Below are 20,700 nucleotides of genomic sequence, written 5' to 3'. Positions count from 1 at the left end.
TCTATTAAGTTAAGTTCAGAGGCTGCAAATTGCTAGGTTAGTGTGAGAGTGTAAACACTTGGGTTGGGAATTATAAGCTTGATCACTATAAGCTTACCAAGCACTTGGGAACACTACTACAAAAAAGGGTTTTTAGGACTAGCATTGCGAGTCCTAAAAAAGCTTTTAGGACTCACGGGGCGCGAGTCCTCTATTTGAGAGCCCTTAAACACTGGGGTTTTTTAGGACTCACGTTGCGAGTCCTAAAAAATGTTCGAGTCCTAAAAAGTTTTATTATTAATTTAAAAAAAATGAATTGGTGGCCAAAGCTCCTGCCGGACCTCCGGCAACAGTGGCGGCGCCACCACCGGCGACGGTGGTTCGAGAAAACAATGATTGGCTTTCGAAACCTAAGGCTCGGGGAACGTCGTGGTGGTGGTGGTTCTTCGTGGAACGGAATGTGGTGGCCGGATTTGAGGTAAAAAGTTTCGGACTCCATAGACTCTGACGAACACCAAAAATGAAATCCGATGACTTCTAACCCGATCCTTGGTTGGGTTTTGCTCGCATGAAAGTGTTGAGTACGATGGTGGTGGTGGCTCGACTCACAACGACCTAAGGTGGTCAGAATCTCGTCGGAGACTTTGGGAAAACCCAAAACCGAGATCTTCTCTGTTGTTCGTCTTAGGAGGTGCGTGAGGGCTCGAGTTCACGAGGGTCGAAGCTTCGGTGGCCTCCAAAGCTCCCTGGCTGGCGCGTGTTGCAGGTGGCGGGGGGGGAAGGCGGCGGTCAGACTTGGCAAACTTTCAGGCGAGAGAGAGGGAAGGAGAGAGAAAGAAGAGGGGGCTGATAAGTGTGGGTTTTTTTTTTTATTTAGTTATTTATAAAACTTTAATTTTTTTAGGACACGCATTAGATTTTAGGACTCGCGTTGCGAGTCCTAAAAGAAATTCTTTAAGGACTCTCAACGCGAGTCCTAAAAAGTCCAGGAGATTGGAGGGAATTTGTGATTTTTTTAAATTCAAATTTTTAGGAGACACATAAGATTTTAGGACTCGCGTTGCGAGTCCTAAAAAGATTCTTTAAGGACTCGCAATGCAAGTCCTAAAAAGTCCAGGAGGTGTTTTTTTAAAACCCAAAATCAAACTATTTTAGGACTTGCAACGCGAGTCCTAAATGATATTCTTTGCGAGTCCTAAAAAGTCCAGGAGGTGTTTTTTTAAAACCCAAAATCAAACTTTTTTAGGACTCGCGATGCGAGTCCTAAAAGATATTCTTTAAGGACTCGCGACGCGAGTCCTAAAAAGTCCAGGAGGTGTTTTTTTAAAACCCAAAATCAAACTTTTTTAGGACACACAGAGATTTTAGGACTGGCAACGCGAGTCCTAAAAGATATTCTTTAAGGACTCGCAACGTGAGTCCTAAAAAGTCCATAAATTATTTTTAGGACTCGCATATATGTGAGTGTCCTAAAAACCCTTTTTTGTAGTAGTGAAATGGGCATTTTTGAGGTTTTCCTATGAGGCTAAATTCCTTATGCGTGTAAGTGAGCATGCTAAGGGGTTGGGTATGCATTTGGAATGAAAGAAGGTCGAGGCCTAAGAAATTAGGTGTGGTCCGATCGGACCACGTTTTGGGCTCAAAGAGAGGGCATTGCCTAATGCATCCGATCGGATGCCTAAACCCACCAAATGTTCATGACCCAAGAAGCGTTCAGCAGCCGTGGGAATCTGAGGAAACGTCCAGCCTTGCCTCCGTGCGAGCCCAGCGTGAAGTCCCCCAGGATGTCCGATCGGACATAGCACGCCCGAGGAGAGGATGCACACCCATAGTCCAAGTGTCCAGGCACTTGGTGCGCCTTATGCCTCCGAGGCTCCTAGCCAGCAGCAGCCTGTTATGTCCGATCGGGCATGGGCGTCCAAGGGGGTTCATAATGTAGTGCCAAGTGGTTTAGGCGCTTCAAGGCAAAGAAAGGTAAGTGTGGTCCGATCGGACTACACACTTGCTTAAGGTTTTCAATGCCCCGATTGGAAGTGCTCACTTGGCTCGTTCAAGGAAATGCACGCCTCAAGTCTTGGCCACAGCCCACCATGTCCGATCGGACATGGGCTCTCAAGGAGGATAAAGTGTGGTCAGATCGGACCACACGCATGCCCAGAATTTTTGGCAAAACTGTGTAGACAAAGCCCCTAATTATATACTTTGCCTACCCCAAACCCAAATCAAATGGGAAAAGCCCTAAAATCCCTATTTTAAACACATTTCTTCATTCACACATACAAAAACAAGATCAAACCATATAAATGAAAGGTTTTTCTTATATTCTTGAAAATCCATTATACTATCAAAAACCCCATAACCCATATTCATATTCATGTCAAATTAGCCCATTTGTCTTGAAATTCATATGAAATTAGAGGAAATTTCGAGTCACCCATGCCACAAACATCATCAAGACAACAAGATAGCACATTATACAAAGCATTTATAAGAACTTCAAGAGCAAGCAAAGCTATGGGGGTTCGGCCATGGCATATTTTTCCTAGAAATTTTTTGAAAAACCCTAACAATGTAAAAGGCATGGGAAAGAAGACTTACCCAAGGTTGGAGGACCTTTGGTTTGCTTGAAGATGAAGAGTTCCCCTTGAAGCTTTTGGAATCGGCAAGGAGAAGGAGAGTCTTGGGGTTTCGGCCAAAAGGGAAGGAGGAAGATGAGAGGTTTTTAAAGATGTGATTTTTGTTTTTTTGCTTGTGTGAAGAAAGTGTATAGAGTTGAGTTATTTAAAGGAAAAAAAGTGGGTTTTTATTTACTTTTGGACCTTTGGCATTCTGGAACTGTTTTTCTCTCCAAGATCATGGGTGGTTTTTTGCAGTGATCATGGGTCTGTTGCATGGAGATGAACAGTTATTATTTTTTATAATGACGTCAGCTGGAGAAAATTTTTTATTATGTGAATGTATCATATAATAAACTTGGGGGACAAATGTTATCCCAAAAATTTGAAAAGAATGATTTGGCCATAAAATTAACACATGGCATGAGTTAGTTGGGTGATTAGGCCTAGCAATAGCCCAATACATCAGTTAAGAAGTTGGACTGCTTGAGGGATGCATAGTCAAGGAAAATACACCTGATCGAGGAGAATGTTTGGTCTAAGGCTTGCTTGGCTCAGACCCCAGTTTGAAGACCCAATTGATTTGTTTAAATCCAAGTTCAAGGAGCTCAAAGGAGGGGTTTGGATTTTGACTCAAGGGAAAAAGGAAAGAGGTCCGATCGGACCTTAGCTTGGGAGCCTCTCAAGTACTTGGCTCGGATGTGTCCGAGGTGAGCCTCCCAAATGCTTGGCTCGGACGTGTCCGAGGTAGGTTTCCTGGGTGATTTGGCTCGAATCCATCTGAGGTAAGAGGCTAAGGGAAAGAGGTCCCATGCAAGGCCAAGGATTGGGACTTAGGTTTCAATCAAGGGAAGGCCACCTCACGTCCGATCGGACATAGTTGAAGATGGCAAGGGGAGAGATGCCTCGGACTTGTCCGAGGTGAAGTGCCAGTTAGGGTGGCTCGGACCACTTTGGTCTGAGGAGAATGGCATCATGTCCGATCGGACATGCCATGGAAGAGGTAAGCTCGGGCTTGTTCGAGGTGAAGTGCAAGGTAGGGTGCCTCGGACCACTTTGGTCCGAGGAGATGGCATGAAAAGGATGGCTCGGACCACCTTGGTCCGAGGAGAAGACTACAAGGTCCGATCGGACCTTGATTGAAAGAAATAGGCTCGGACTTGACCGAGGTGAAATGCTAGAGAGGATGGTTCAGACTACCTTAGACCAAAGAGAAGGCCATCATGTCTGATCGGACATGACATGGAGGAGGTTACCTCGGACTTACCCGAGGTAAGGTGCAAAAGAAGTTGGCTCGGATCACTTTGGTCCGAGGAGAGCCAGACTTGAATGGCCTTTGGTCCGAGAAGAGCCATGCGTATACCACCTTTGGCCCACAAAAATCTCGAAGGAGTAATCAACATGCATGTGAGACTACGTCAAACTCCCCGAAATGACTTCAGTGAGAATTGGTCTAGGCACCCGGGAATCTCTCACTCCTCACTCGAATTTAGGGATCAGTTGTATTTTAAAAATTTATTGTAATATAAATATAAAGTGAATAATAAAATATCCCTATCTAAAGGGGAGATCAATTGAGAATCCCAAGCCTATAAGTAGAGGGTTGGGAGGATCGTAAAAGGACTTTTTGGCAAATTAAGAGTGAATCTGTGAAATAAGAGAGAAAGTGTGTGCTTCCTGAGAGAAACCCTTTTTTGTATTCTGGAATATTTGCACTGAAGAAACTTAGTTGACACTGGTTCATCTGATCTTGAGTGTGACTACAGTAATAAAATCTCTAAGTGGATTAGGCTATTACCGACTATCGGGGCTGAACCACTATAAAAATCTCATGTTATTTATTTTCATTGAAAAAATTGTCTGTTGTCGTTTATATTCTCTTGAAGGCTTGTCGTATTTGACGTTCTCACGTCGTTGGCTAAAATCACAGTTAACAGATAGTTTGATTTATTTTAACTATCACTAAAACTTGGGAATCAATATACTTATAAATATTATTGAACTTATATTTTGTGGATTCTAATCCTTAATAATCTTATTTTACCATATTGATTTCTATTATTAATTTAGTAATATATATTGTCTTTAATTTCTATATTTTTGTCTTTTATTTTTATTTTCATTATTCAAAATCTCATCAATCTTTGGAACTAGGTTAGAATTTATTAATTTTGGTTTAAAATAGTTTTCTTTTCGATTTTAGACAACTCCTTTGGGTTTGATCTCGTGCTTACACGAACACTATATTTCATATACGATTCGTGCGCTTGCGAGTTATAAATATTTAAAACATACCCGTTTTGGGTCCATCATACACCATTGGAAAGTTGCTGGTGCATTACATAGCCCAAATGGCATTCTTCGGAATGCAAATGTGCCATAATGACATGTAAATGACGTTTTCTCTTGGTCCTCTGGTGCAATGGCTATTTGATGATACCCGGAGTAACCATCCAAAAAACAATAATACTCCTGACCCGCCAATCTGTCTAACATCTGGTCAATGAATGGAAGGGGAAATGGTCTTTCCTTGTTGCCTTGTTGAGCTTGCGGTAGTCAATGCATATTCTCCAACCAGTAACAGTTCTTGTTGGAATTAACTCGTTCTTTTCATTCTTCACTACCGTCATTCCCCCCTTTTTAGGTACTACCTGAACCAGACTCACCCACTTACTGTCATAAATTGGGTAAGTCACCCCTGCATCTAACCACTTCACCACTTCCTTTCTCACGATTTCCTTCATTGGCGGATTGAGTCTTCTTTGGGCATCTATGGTTTGTTTGACTCCATCCTCCATTAAAATCTGGTGCATAACAGTAGAGGGGTTGATCCCCTTGATGTCTGCCAAAGTCCACCCAATGGCCTTCATGTGCACTCTCAAAATTCTCAACAATTTTTTAGTCTCCACATCAGAAAGTGAAGCCGAAACTATAACCGGAAGTGTCTTGTTTTCACCCAAAAACTCATACCTTAGATGGTCAGGAAGCACCTTCAATTCTAACTCCAGGGGCTTCTCAACTGAAGGTAATGACCTTTTTGGCACTGCCCCAAGTTCTTCAAAGTATTTCCTATTCAATGGCCCATAAGAATTAAGCCATTTTGCGTACTCCGTAGCTTCCTTTCCATCTTGATCACTAACCTCTTCTTTAACCAAACTCAACTCAAGAGGATCTTTTATCAGTTTTCTCTCTTCCACTAAGTTACCCATTACATCAACCGAAAAGCAATTGTCACTAGCTTCAGGATAAGTCATGGCCTTGAGCACATTGAATACAACTTCTTCCCCTTACACTCTCAACTTCAACTCACCCTTCTGAACATCAATAAGTGCTTGGCCTGTTGCCAAGAAGGGCCTCCCAAGGATAATGGGAACATTGCTATCCTCTTCCATATCAAGAAATATGAAATCAGCAGGAAAAATAAACTTGTCCACTTTGACAAGGACATCTTCAATTACCCCTCTTGGATGTGCCAACGAATGATCAGCTATTTGCAAAGTTACAGTTGTAAGCTTGGCTTCTCCAAGTTGCAATCTCTTGAAAACTGACAATGGCATCAGGTTGATACTAGCTCCCAAATCACAAAGAGCATTTATTCCCTCAATTCTCCCAATAGTGCATGGTATTGTGAAACTCCCAGGATCTCTCAGTTTAGGAAGGAGCTTCTTTTGCAGTATAGCACTACACTCTTCCGTCAATGCCACAGTTTCAAAGTCCTCCATCTTCCTCTTTTTGGACAAGATGTCCTTCATGAATTTGACATAGCTCGGCATTTGCTCTAAGGCCTCCGCAAATGGAATGTTGATGTGCAGTTTCTTGAATACTTCCAGGAATTTAGTAAACTGCTTGTCCCTGTTGTTCTTACGGAGCCTTTGGGGGTAGGGAATCTTTATGTGATGCTCAATACTAATTGGTGGCGAAGTTTCTTTTGTTGGTATACCTTCAGTAGCCTTTTTCTCACTGTGCTTCTTTTCCTCTTGTGCCGGTGCCTGTGCCTGTTGATCCTGACCCGCTTCTTCAACTGGCTGCTTCTCACTTGGTCCCTCATAATTCTTCCCACTTCTTAACGTGATTTCCTTTCAATTCTCTTTCGGATTGACTTCAGTGGTGCTAGGCAAGTTACCTTGGGCACGATTAGCCATGAGAGTAGCCAATTGTCCCATTTGGGTCTCCAGATTTCTAATAGAAGACCGAGTTTCAGCCATGAATTGGTTTAACACATCTAACTGAACATTAGAATTTCCACCAGAATTTTGTTGTTGTTGATGATGAGTGGGCGGTTAAGGTTGTTGCTGCTACCTAAATCTCGGCTAAAAGAACCCTTGTGGCTGTTGTTAGTTTGAAGATTGGCCTTGCTGATCATTCTTCCAAGAAAAATTGGGATGATTCCTCCACCCTTGATTGAAGGAATTGGAATAAGGGTTATTGTTGCTCTGTCGAGGAAAATTTCTAATAGCTTGAGCTTGCTCCATAGGCATGTTGTTTACATCAGCATATTGACACTGTTCATAGGCATGAGGGCCCCCACATACTTCACACAGAGTCTGGGCCTGTTGCACTTGAGCTGTTATTATATTGCCTTGCAATTGCTTAGTCAAGGCCTCAGCTTGGGCAGTCAACTTCGAAATTGCATCCACTTCATACATACCGGCCACTTTCCTTGAAGAGCTTCTTTCACTTGGCCGCTGCTCATTATTCATGGCCATTTCCAACAACAAGTCATATGCCTCATTGGCGCTCTTTCTCATAAACGCACCACCAGCTGCTGCATCAATGAGTGTGGGAGTAATACCACACAACCCATTATAAAAATTATGGACTAGCATCCATTTCTATATTCCGTGATGCGGCACTTTCTTATCAAATCTTTGAATCTCTCCCATGCTTCATAAAGAGACTCATTATCCAACTGAGAAAAATTATTGATCTCTCCTCTCAACTTAGCTGCTTTAGCTGTAGGGAAGAACTTGGAGAGGAACTTCAGCGCTAGATCATCCCATGTATTGATAGAGTTAGGTGGCAAAGATACCAACCAACTCTTAGCTCGCTCCCTCAGAGAAAATGGGAATAATCTAAGTCTGATAACGTTATCACTGACTCCGTTCATCTTAAATGTCTGACAGAGCTCCATGAAGTTAAAGAGATGCATGTTTGGGTCTTCAGTGGGTAGTCCCCCAAACTGGACTATGGATTGAACCATCTGAAGTATGGCTGGCTTTATCTCAAAATTGTTTGCGTCTACGGCAGGTGGTCTTATACAAGACTGGACCCCCATCATTGTTGGCAACACATAGTCCCTCAGGCTACGGTCGGGTGGATTCTGACCATTAGCCTGGTCTTCTACGGCACCCCCATTATTACCGTTGTTGGCCATAACTTCCTCTTGCTCAATCCTTTGTACAACTCTTTCCAACCTTTTGTTTCTTCTGTTTTTCCGACAAGTCTTCTCTATCTCAGGATCAACAGGCACTCTTGCAGCTGGTCCTTGACGCCGCATAAACCAATGGTACCTGAGATGAGATAAGAAGAATTTGACAAAAACAAGTTAGCAAAAAGTGAAAAGAAAACCAAATTAGAATTTAATCCAATTAACGTAATATCAACTAAACAACTCCCCGGCAACGGCGCCAAAAACTTGTTGCGATATTTTATTACACGCAAGTGCACGTATCATACAAGTAGTAACTCACATAGGTGAGGTCGAACCCAAGGGAATTGCAGCTAAGTACTAACCAAATTGGATCTATATTTCTATTTGGCAACAATAAAATTTGGTGTTAAAATAATAATGCAGAAAACAAAACAAGCAAAACAACAATTATAAAGGGGAATAACAATGGATGTGAAATTAGGAATATGATTTCAATTGCTTTGATTACCCAATTGTTAATACTAGTCAACTATTCTTCTTCCTCCTATGTGATGACAGATTATAAAATCACCTAAACTCTTTTCAGATCATAAAGGTACTAACTTGCATGTCAACTACTGCATCTCTGAGATAGTACAACAAACAATTCGCATTAAGCAATAATCTAAAAGTCACACAAGCTATACAAATACTTTCGTTTCACATCAAAACCTATGTTTATTCATTTAGAGCATTCCTAATATTCATTTTTCAGATTTCATATTAGGATCATGAATCATGCTTAAGGTGATCAATCTCAAACATGTATTAAGCACAAAGATGAACAAATCACATAAACAAGGAAGAAAGAACGATCAAATAGCATTAATCCATGGAATAATCTCAGTCAATATCCATCAAATCCCTAAATAGGAGTTTAGCTCATAATCTCAGTATTCATATCCATAATCAAACTAAGCATAAACAAAAAACATAGAAAATTAAAGAACAAGAAAATGAAACTAGATTGGGAATTGTACAAATCGCCCACACTCGCTCCAAGCTTCTTCTTCTCTTTTTTTTTTCAATTTGTTTCTGTCTCTCCTCTTAATTCACGCTTTTCTTCTTTTAAAATCGTAACCCTAAATTATCCCATGTGAATTGACCAAAATGCCCTTCATTTAAAAATCTGCCGAATTTCAATTTCCAGCAACCTAGCACGGTCGCGCTCTATAGTAGCAAGGTCGCTCTACTCTCTCAGAAAAGGCATTTTGACAACTTTGCGAATTTTTGTGCTTTTTTTTGGCATCTTTTTCATTCTAAATCATCCCAATCCTTCAAAACCTGAAAATAAACAAAAACAACACAAAACAAGCGTAAAATAGAATAAAACAACCCTAAACCTCTAAAATACTTCCTAAGAAGACACATTAAAACAAGTCTAAAACTTGCTTATCACAGTGACCGCACCCACTGCTCTCTATTCCACAGGCTGCGGCCACCAACATCCTGTGGCCACGGCCACTGACTAGTTTCAGCACATAAAAATGTGTGTTTTTTTTCCAAACGGTTCCAACACCCTCCCAATTGATTTTGTAACCCCCAAAACACATTATTGGGGTTAAAATCATATCTCTAACAGTCATTTCACTTATGGCTTTAAGAAATTCATCTCAATATTGTGTAACAACAAATCTACACAATAATGGGAAATATTTAGAAGTTACAAATTTGTGACTGAATTTGTAACACCAAATATGTTACATATTTGGATATTTCACATATATCTAAATATTGTATCTCTCTATTATATGTTACAATATGTGACACTCGTTGTCACATTTATTTAATCTAAAACATTATATTATAAAATAATATAATATTACATTATATTATAAAATAATATAACATTCCCCCACTAGATTAAATAGTTATCTATTGAAACATTTATTTAATCAATCATTATATTTAAAATATAACATATCCCCCACTTGATTAAATAAGAACTCTCTCTTATAGGAGTCATTGCATTGATGCATAAAATAAAGTGTTTTTCAAGTTGAACTTTACTATAGTGTAATTATCAAAAAATTAGTCGAAAATTTGGTTGCACTAGGCATTGAACCATCTTTTCATGATAACAAATTGGTGATAACGCACACACATTTGCGATGTTCACTTGAGACCTCTATGTCTCGCTTTGCACCGTTAATGGTCATGTGTATTTTCCATTCATGGACGTTCTTGAGAATACTCTCAATTCTCATGGAAGGCGGCACCACCCCTAGGTCCATATAGGTAGAATTCTTACAGTATTTTGTAACCAAAAGATACTTGTCTTCATAAGACTGAATTCTATTAAAAAAACCTCTCGATTATAACCCTCAACTTGGTAACTCACAAGTATTCAACATCTCAGATGAGACTTTTTTTTAGTACAACTAGTATTCACTTGAATGACTGTTGTTACCTATTGAACCTAACACTAGTTAAATAACTACTGTTAAGATAGGTTACCATCAATCGCGAATCTCTTTAGGGAGTTTAAGTCTCATCCCTCGAGATGATGTAGCCACTAACACTACTACAAAATACCCTTTACGGGACACTTTTTTAGGACACGCACCTAAATGCAAGTCCTTAAAAATATTTTTAGAATTTTTAGGACACTTATTGAGAGTCCTGAAAAAACACAATTTAGGACTCGCAATGAGTGTCCTAAAATAATATGCGAGTCCTAAAAAATCTAGGCTAAAAAAATAAGTGTTTTATTTAATAATTTTGAGGACTTGCTTTGAGAGTCCTTAATACTCTTTTAGGACTCGCAATGAGTGTCCTAAAATAATATGCAAGTCCTAAAAAAATATAAGCTAAAAAATAAGTGTGCTACTTAATAATTTTAAGGACTTGCTTTGGGAGTCCGTACTACTCTTTTAGGACTCGTTGCGAGTCCTAAAAGAGTATTAAGGACTCTCAAAGCAAGTCCTTAAAATTATTATATAAAACACTTAAAAAAGCTATCAAATTTTTTGAAATTTTTGGGTTAACACAATAGAGCACTATTAGCAATACATTTGGGGATTTATTCAAAATCACAACATTTAGGGCTGGTAGAGAGGTGAACGGCGGCTGTAGGTGAACGGCAGTGACGGTGGTGAACGGCGTCGACGGCAGGTGGGTTCTCGGCTTCAGCAGTCTCGCCGGCGGCGTGCTTCTTGGCGTGGGGTGCTGGTTGCTCACAGTTCTGTCTCTCGGCGTGCTTCGGTGATTTCCAGGTATATATTTCTGTAATGACCCACTAATCTAGACTATTTGGACCATTAACAAAACTATACATAAACTTACATTTTTACGAAAATACCACAATTTTATTTAGTAACTTGTAAAATAAGAGTTACTTACAAATAAATAAAATTATAATAAGGATATGGGATCCCATTGTCTTTAAAAACAAAAGATGATTTTAAATAAAAGACATTACATAATTGGAGCGGAAAATACACATAAAACCATAAAAACATAAAATGAGACTACATCCTCGAATCGAATAACGCTCGGTCCCTTGACTCCATTCACCATCGATACACATCCTCTAAGCGTCACGAATCTTTCCGCCTCTAAAGCTTATTTCCTGCACATAAACAGAAAGGAATGAGCCCAGCAAGGAAAATCTAACACATAGTCATATACATAATTTCATAAGAAACATAAAGACTTAACATAATACATATAACATACACTTATCATAATGGCCATTATTACTTGGGGTCCCATAGACTAAACAAGCATATGCCCATGGAGTTAGTGGGGTCCTACTAGCTAAGTAGGTCATATGCCCATAATCCATTTGGGGTCTTGTTAGTCATATGGGTCATATGCCCAAGCCTACAAACATACATACATATCATAACACATTAATAACTTAAAACGTATAAATAACATAAGCACATAACATATTGATTCTAGCCTATTTTCCTTACCAAAGTTACCGGGATATAATGGACTGAGTTGGGACTTTTTGGAACACTCCTAAAACCATAAGAAAGAGTGAGTCTAAAGAAAGGAGATGAAATGAAAGAGATGGAAAGACTAAACCATTTGAGAAACACGCTTACCGAACTTATGTGCTCAAGAACTTAGATTCCCTAACCAAAATGAAGATTAAGGTTAGAGATTGAGTAGAAGACTATGAGAAAGAAAATAACATAATATAGAAAGGAACTAGAGTTTTGGTTACCTAAAAGACTTGAAAGACCAATCTACACCTCCACCGAAATACTATAGAACTCACTTCCCAAAGTATTTGATAAGCTTATGATGTTTAAGCTTATAGTTTTCCCAAACCAGGTGTTTACACTCTCACACTCACTTAACACTAGCAGCTTCTGAACTTAGAGCAAAAGGTGAATAGTGGCTGGGTAATAGGTCCTATTTATAGAGTTTGGGAATGAAAGTATCTTGATTTTACTTGAATAAAAATAATGGTTTTTTAGGTGAAAATCATTTGAATAATCGTTCAGCAGAGGCTGAAGACTCGTTCAAAAGATGCTGGACTGTTGAAGGAGTTTGAATGGCTGAAATGAAATGAATTCAAAAACGTTTGAAAACATACTGGAGGAGGCGATATATCGCCCCCTATAGGCGATATATCGCCTGGGCCAGTATGCCCGAGGCGACCGTGCATCATTTCGTGTTTTCCGTATTTACGTGCTGCGATATATCGCCCCCTATAGCTGCGATATATCGGCACACGCTGAATAATTAAACACGAAATTACACATTTTTAGCTAAGTTTGAATGGAGTAAACAGCCTTGACTAAGCCCTCAACGTATTCAAAACTGCTGACTGACCCTATAACATTCAAACTTTACTCCTTATTAAATTAAATCCTCAAAAATCTTTAATCCTTAATCACCATTCATAACATGTGCTTAAAATCCTATTGGTTGATGTCTAAACCTTATAATATAATAAATATAATCCTTAATATCAGTCACATTAATCAAACCTTAGGTTATACTTAATATTCTTAAACTATAGATTAAACTTAGAAAATCTATAAGTACTACTATGAGTGTCCAAATAATTCCCGTTCTGAACCAAAAATCCATAGTAACAAAGATAACACTAAACATACTATAACACTACTAAACAATTAGCTAAGTAAAGTTTTTGGACTCTACAATTTCTTTGCTTTTATATATATATACACCACACATCTTTGCTTATATATTATTAGGAAAATATATTTATTGCATTTTAGTTACATTAGTTATAACTGATTATATTGTATTTTTCCTTTCTTTCTGCTTTTCTGTTTTTAGTTTATTACCGTTTTTTTGTCTTTTAGTAAATTGGTTTTAACCAATTCGGTTAAACCAGTCTTGGTGCTTAACACAGATTAGCTTATAAATAGGTTTGTAATGATCAAGTTTATTCAATAACAATTAGTAAGAAATTCATTCAATCTCTGTTTCACAATATGGTACCAGAGCGGGAAGGTTAAGCTTTCCCTGTTCGATTCGATTCTCCGGCCACCTGCGTTCCAGCTCCGGCATCGCCGTGCACACTCACTCTCTCGACTTCTCCTTCATCATTCCGCTGTATCTCACTCCATTAATCTGTTCGACTGTATCTGCGTCCTTGTTTTTCAGAAATGGCGACAAATCCTCAAGTTTACTCTCCGTCCGATCAGAGTTCGACTCCTCCAGGCGATCCTCAAACTCCTTCGATTCAGAGTAATCCAAGTCTTTCCGCTGCTGCAATCAAGAATCCTCTTGAAGATCCAGCTAATCCCTACTTCTTGCATCACGGAGATAACCCTGGGAATACGTTAGTTTCACAGCTCTTAACCGGACAAGACAACTATGTGTCTTGGAGCAGAGCAATGCAATTGGCTATCTCAGTGAAGAACAAGATTGGATTCTTGGACGGTTCGATTCCTAAACCATTTATTTCTGATCAAAGTATTTACACTGCTTGGATTAGGAACAATAATATGGTAATTTCTTGGATCTTAAACTCTGTTTCTAAAGAAATCTCTTCCAGTATATTGTATGATGAATCGGCTTCGGCCATTTGGTTAGATCTGAAAACTCGATTTCATCAACGTAATGGTCCTCATATTTTCAATTTGAGGAAAGATCTAATGAATCTAAAGCAGGAAAACCAAACTGTTAGTATGTACTTCACTAGACTCAAAACCATATGGGAGGAGTTGACCAATTACAGGCCCAACTGTACATGCCTCGGATGCACCTGTGGAGGAGTCAAGAAACTCCAAGAACACTACAACATGGAGTATATTATGTCCTTTCTCATGGGACTCTCTGATGCTTACTCTCAAGTTCGAGGTAGTATACTACTCATGGACCCACTGCCAGAAGTAAACCGAGTCTTCCACTTGGTGACACAAGAAGAACTTCAAAAAGGAGGTACATCTACAAACTCAGATCCTAACAATAACAGTGCTATGGCTTTTGCTTTTAGAGGTGAAAAGAACACAAATTCAAGAAGTGATAATCAGATTCCGAAAGGTCATTCTCAAAAAAGGAATAGGCCATTCTGCACTCACTGCAATGTTCTTGGACACACCATAGAACGATGCTACAAGATTCATGGATACCCTCCAGGGTATAACAAGCAGCAAAAGTCCAATGAAGCCAATGCAAATCAGATAAATACTGGTGATGTTCCTAACACAGTTTCTACAGAAAGTCACACTCTTCTGCCACAATTGACAACCACTCAATATCAGCAATTACTGAATCTGCTTGCTACTCAACAATCTGGTATGAATAATTTGGAACCATCAACCTCGATAGGTAACTCAGGTATCATCCTATCTCATAACTCTAAAATTCTTCCTTTGAATAACACATGGATCATAGATTCAGGAGCAACACGTCATATTTGTGCAAATATAAATATGTTTCAATATGTATGCAAGACTGCTACTACTAAACTCATTTTGCCTAATAATGAAAGTGTATATGTGTCTCAAAGTGGATCTGTACTTCTTAATGGTAAAATCATGCTTCATGATGTTCTGTATGTGCCTACCTTCAACTATAATCTAATTTCAGTAAGTTCTCTTACTAAAAATGCCTTTGTTAATATGCATTTTACATCTGAGTCCTTTGTTATACAGGACAATGTCAGCAAGATGATGATTGGAAAGGGTAGTGTCATCAACAATTTATACGTTCTTGATGCTACACCAACATCCTCACCAACTTTATCTGTTTCTGTTGAGACCTGGCACTCACGCCTTGGTCATCTTTCCAATAAACGATTAGATTTGCTTAAGGATGAACTACATTGTAACTCTTCTGTTTTGAATAAATGTGAACCATGTTATGTTTGTCCAAAAGCTAAACAAAAGAAACTCTCTTTTAGTAGCAATAACAGGTTTGCAAATAAAATTTTCGATTTGATTCATTGTGATGTTTGGGGTCCATATCATGTTACTTCACATACTAATCATAGGTACTTTCTGACTTTGGTTGATGATTATTCAAGGTTCACTTGGATATATTTGATGCAATATAAATCTGATGCATTGACTATTATTCCCAATTTTCTTTCATATGTCCAGACACATTTTAACTGTGTTTTTAAATTTTTTAGATCAGATAATGCTCCTGAATTGACCTTTAAAGATCTTTTTCTTAAGCATGGCATATTGCATGAGTTCACATGTATTGAAACACCTGAACAAAATGCTGTTGCAGAAAGAAAACACCAGCATTTATTAAATGTGGCACGAGCTTTATATTTTCAGGCCAAAATACCAATTAAATTTTGGTCAGATTGTGTTTTGACTGCAGCTTATATTATCAATAGAATTGCAACACCCTTACTGAAAAATAAAACCCCTTTTGAATTACTTTTCAGTAAGAAACCTGAGTATGACCATTTAAGATCTTTTGGCTGCTTAGTTTTTGCATCAACTTTATCTGCCCATAGGAATAAATTTTCACCTAGAGCTAGAACTTGTGTTTTCATTGGGTATCCACAAGGAGTTAAAGGATATAAACTGTATGATATCAATGAAAAACAAGTTTTCATTTCTCGTAATGTTGTGTTTCATGAAAATATTTTTCCTTTTCATAAACTAAACTCTGATAACTCATGTATGGATCCTTTCTCTCAATTGGTTCTGCCTAACCCCATTTCATTAAATGAATTATGTGATTATCCAAATATGCATGGCCCTACTGATCCTTCTTCTCAGGAACAAGAATACGAGTTATCAGCAGATCCTGATGTTGATATTCAACCTTCTCCTACACCTTCAGATGACTCATCACAGGAACAACTTCCTGTTGCTCCTAGGAGATCCAACAGAACTACTAAGACTCCAGCTTATCTTAGAGACTTTGAATGCTATTCAGCTATTCAAGACAACTCATCTACTCCACATCCAATGTCTAAATTTATATCATATGACCTTTTATCAGATTCTTACAAAAATTTTGTTTTTGCAGTATCTTCTCAAAAGGAGCCAAACAGTTATCATGAGGCCATACAGTATGATCACTGGATCAAAGCTATGCAGCAGGAATTAAATGCACTTACTACCAACAATACCTGGACTCTCACAGAACTGCCCAGTAACAAAAGAGCAATAGGGTGTCGTTGGGTGTATAAAGTGAAGTATAATAGTGATGGGAGTATAGAACGGTATAAAGCCCGTCTTGTTGCGCAAGGTTACACGCAACAAGAAGGGCTTGACTTTTTTGATACCTTTTCTCCTGTTGCAAAGATGGTTACTTTCAAATTACTGCTAGCTATATCTACAATTCATCATTGGCATATATTACAATTAGACATTAACAATGCATTTTTAAATGGGGACCTCAATGAAGAGGTCTATATGAACTTGCCTAAAGGTCTAACTGTGCCTAATTCTTCTAATACAGGTAATACTTTGGTATGCAAGTTGCACAAGTCCATATATGGACTCAAACAGTCGTCGAGGCAATGGTACAAAACACTCACAGACGCTCTCATACAAGAAGGTTTCCAGCAGTCCCAAGCTGACTATACGCTGTTCACAAGAGGTATCAATGACACCTTCATAGCTCTACTCGTGTACGTGGACGACATTATCATCACAGGGCCCAACATCTCAGTTCTACACAAATTACAAGATGCCCTGCACAAAAGATTCAAGCTCAAGACCCTTGGAGACCTCAAATACTTTCTTGGATTTGAGATAGCCAGAACAAAGGAGACTCTGTTTTTGTCACAACGTAAGTATGTACTTCAACTCCTTGAAGACACGGGATACATGGGAAGTAAACCAAGCAAGACTCCAATGGATCCGAGGTTGAAACTTGACAATGAACAAGGCGAAATCTTAGCTAATCCTTCTCACTATCGTCAATTAATTGGTCGTCTTCTCTACCTCACCTTGTCTCGACCTGACATTACCTTCGCTGTCAACTGTCTCAGCCAGTTTATGTCATGTCCTCGCACCACTCATCTTCAGGCCATTCACCATCTCCTCAGATATTTGAAAGGTAGTCCCGGCCAGGGACTTCTCTATTCTTCTTCCTCAACCATGCATCTTCGTGGATTCTCTGACTCGGACTGGGCTTCTTGCCCAACAACAAGACGATCCACAACCGGTTTCTGTGTATTTCTAGGCGATTCCCTTATCTCCTGGAGAACAAAGAAACAGCCTACTGTATCCAAAAGTTCCGCAGAAGCAGAATACCGTGCTTTAGCTGCCACTACTAGTGAAATTACTTGGCTGAGATATGTTCTTCGAGACTTTCACTTTCCTCAATCCAATCCTTCCTTTATTTATTGTGATAACCAGTCGGCAATACACATTGCAAATAATCCTACCTTTCACGAACGGACGAAGCACATTGAATTAGACTGTCATTTTATCAGAGACAAAGTCAAGGATTCAACTATACGCCTTATTCCGATTTCCAGCTCTCTTCAATTGGCAGATGCCTTCACTAAACCACTTTCATTCCCTGTGTTATCATCACACATATCCAAGATGTCCGTTTTCAACATCTACGCTCCATCTTGAGGAGGGGGTATTAGGAAAATATATTTATTGCATTTTAGTTACATTAGTTATAACTGATTATATTGTATTTTTCCTTTCTTTCTGCTTTTCTGTTTTTAGTTTATTACCGTTTTTTTGTCTTTTAGTAAATTGGTTTTAACCAATTCGGTTAAACCAGTCTTGGTGCTTAACACAGATTAGCTTATAAATAGGTTTGTAATGATCAAGTTTATTCAATAACAATTAGTAAGAAATTCATTCAATCTCTGTTTCACAATATATATATATACACATCTTTGCTTTCCGTCTCTCGGCGTACTTGGAAGACCACAAGTCTATCCCACCCTTGAATTCTCTTACGCACCTTCTCTTTAATAAAGCCCAACACAGTCCTTTTATTCCTTCCAAGCATACTCGGAAGACCCAAATACGCACTCCTCTCCAATGCCTCTAACATATTTAATCTGTCTAGGACCACAATCTGCGTCCTTTGATCTATATTGGTACTAAAGAAGACATAGGATTTGTTCAGATTAACCTTCTGCCCCGAAGCAAGTTCAAACTTTTCTAATAATTCAATCACCTTATAAACCTCTTCTTTAATAGCCCTACAATATATGTAGCTGTCATATGCAAAAAAAGCATGTGCGACACCACAGGGGCACCACGAGTTACTTTCCACCCATGTAACTAATGCACAGCTCCATACTTTTTAATAAGTCCTGAAAACCCCTCAGTGCGTTCTTCTTAATTAGTATCATACTTCAGTTTTTATGCTAGAGTAGACCAAACAAGAGGTACATTCATTTCAAAAATGAGCCCGAATTAATGTATGCATCATAATATTACTTTTGTTAAACTACTTCTTGATGTGTTATCAATTATTTGGACTAGAAATATATATATATAAATATATATAAAAAAGGAGACATTGGCCTCTTTGAAAACGAAGTGCAACCAGCTAAACCTATGGACAAAACAAGTTTATGTCAGTTTTTTTTTCCATCTGTTTAGCTCGTGAGTTTATTGACTATTCTTTTACTTGATTTAATTTTTTCAATTTTATTTATCTTTTTTGGGTGGAATGGATTGGAAAGGAGGTGTTGACTATTCTTCCCTAGAATTACCACAAGTCTACTAGCTTAATCAGTTCAGTCCCACTCTCTTTTTCTCTATATATTAACTATTGTGTTCCACATTGAGAAAACCCAATAATACCAAGCAGCCTCTGTATTGAGAAAATAGATATGAGATCAATTCCTTCCTCTGCTTCATCATTACTCCCCATTTTTCCACTTCTCATTCTATGCATATTGAAGAGCTAGCATAATACTATTTTGATGTCATCAAACCATTATTTCTTCTAATTTTCTCCTTTTGTGATGGATAGAAATTGACCTTTAGAATGTTCTATATGATGTGCAATTTCACTGCTCCATTAAACATGGTTTTTATCTGGTAATTGGTTGGTATATACCAGAAAATGTTTATTGGCAAAACTCTTTTTGTATAAGAAAAATATCCATATACATATATATATAGCCATCGTGGTTAAGAAAAGTAGTTGACACAAAACCAAACCACTTGAAAAAGATCTCTTATTAATATCATCAATCATTTTGGCCCAAATTTGAGACGCTTGATCCAGCTGATCAGTAGTCATCACCCACAACTCGTAACAAAACAGATCACGCATTACTTTGATTAGTGTATAAAATGGCAACTGATTCTTCTTCTTCTTCTTCTTCTTCTTCTTCTTCTTCTTCTTCTTCAGTTTTTGGTTGGAAACGAAACATTTCCTCAGACATATCAAAACAAAGAAGCATACCACAAGAATTACCACAAGTCTACTAGCTTAATCAGTTCAGTCCCACTCTCTTTTTCTCTATATATTAACTATTGTGTTCCACATTGAGAAAACCCAATAATCCCAAGCAGCCTCTGTATTGAGAAAATAGATATGAGATCAATTCCTTCCTCTGCTTCATCATTACTCCCCATTTTTCCACTTCTCATTCTATGCATAGTACTCAATGGAGTGGGCTGTGATACCACAATTCCCCAAAGAGAAAATCTCTAAAGCTCCAAAGGGCGTTCTTGAATCATGGAATGGTAGTGACGTTTGCAAGTACAGGGGATTTAAGAACAACTTAACTAATTTAGCACATTTCTTTTAGAGAATAAATGTAGTAAAATGACCAGAAAAACTAATGAGATGGTAGAAAAGCACTGTTTGTGTGTTGACAAAAAAAGGGTTGTTTTGAATTTTATGTATTAGTTAGGATATGTGAAAATTCTATAGAGTGCTCCCCAAGCATGACATGGAATTGTTTCTACTTAACAGAAGTCTTGTTTTCACATCTAAATTCTAAAGGCAGGTAATATCTTATTTATTACAAATAATATCAAATAGATTCTCAGCTCTAATTAAAATCAAACAAGTGGCTAAGAATGCACTTAAAGCTAAGTAATACTACTAGAGAGAAAGATGACCACTTCCTTGCAATTGGTCATTGAATGAAGCAAAAAAGATTGATGATCAAATTAAATGAGAGCTTAACCAGTTTACCAAAAAAAAAATGAAGAGTGCTCATTTCCTTCTCACACTTGTAAAAGAATATGGTATTTTAGTCTTGGTAGTGATTCATTAGCATATTTTTGTAATTTTTGCATTAGAAGAGAGTTTTATGGGTACTCTTCATGCACATATAAACTTAAATCT

The 20,700-nt window shown here is 38.3% G+C and overlaps 1 non-coding gene across 1 annotated transcript; it reads left to right on the top strand.

Annotated features, from left to right (window-relative positions):
* The first annotated feature begins 7,430 nt into the window (after positions 1 to 7,430).
* LOC133787511 (small nucleolar RNA R71) lies at positions 7,431 to 7,536 on the top strand. Its single transcript, XR_009872529.1, has one exon. It is a non-coding gene; the product is annotated as a small nucleolar RNA R71 (small nucleolar RNA).
* Positions 7,537 to 20,700: the final 13,164 nt, after the last annotated feature.

This window comes from Humulus lupulus, chromosome 6, assembly GCF_963169125.1.
Source record: "Humulus lupulus chromosome 6, drHumLupu1.1, whole genome shotgun sequence".
Classification (NCBI taxonomy): Eukaryota; Viridiplantae; Streptophyta; class Magnoliopsida; order Rosales; family Cannabaceae; genus Humulus; species Humulus lupulus.
This window is presented reverse-complemented; position numbering and strand designations above follow the sequence as displayed.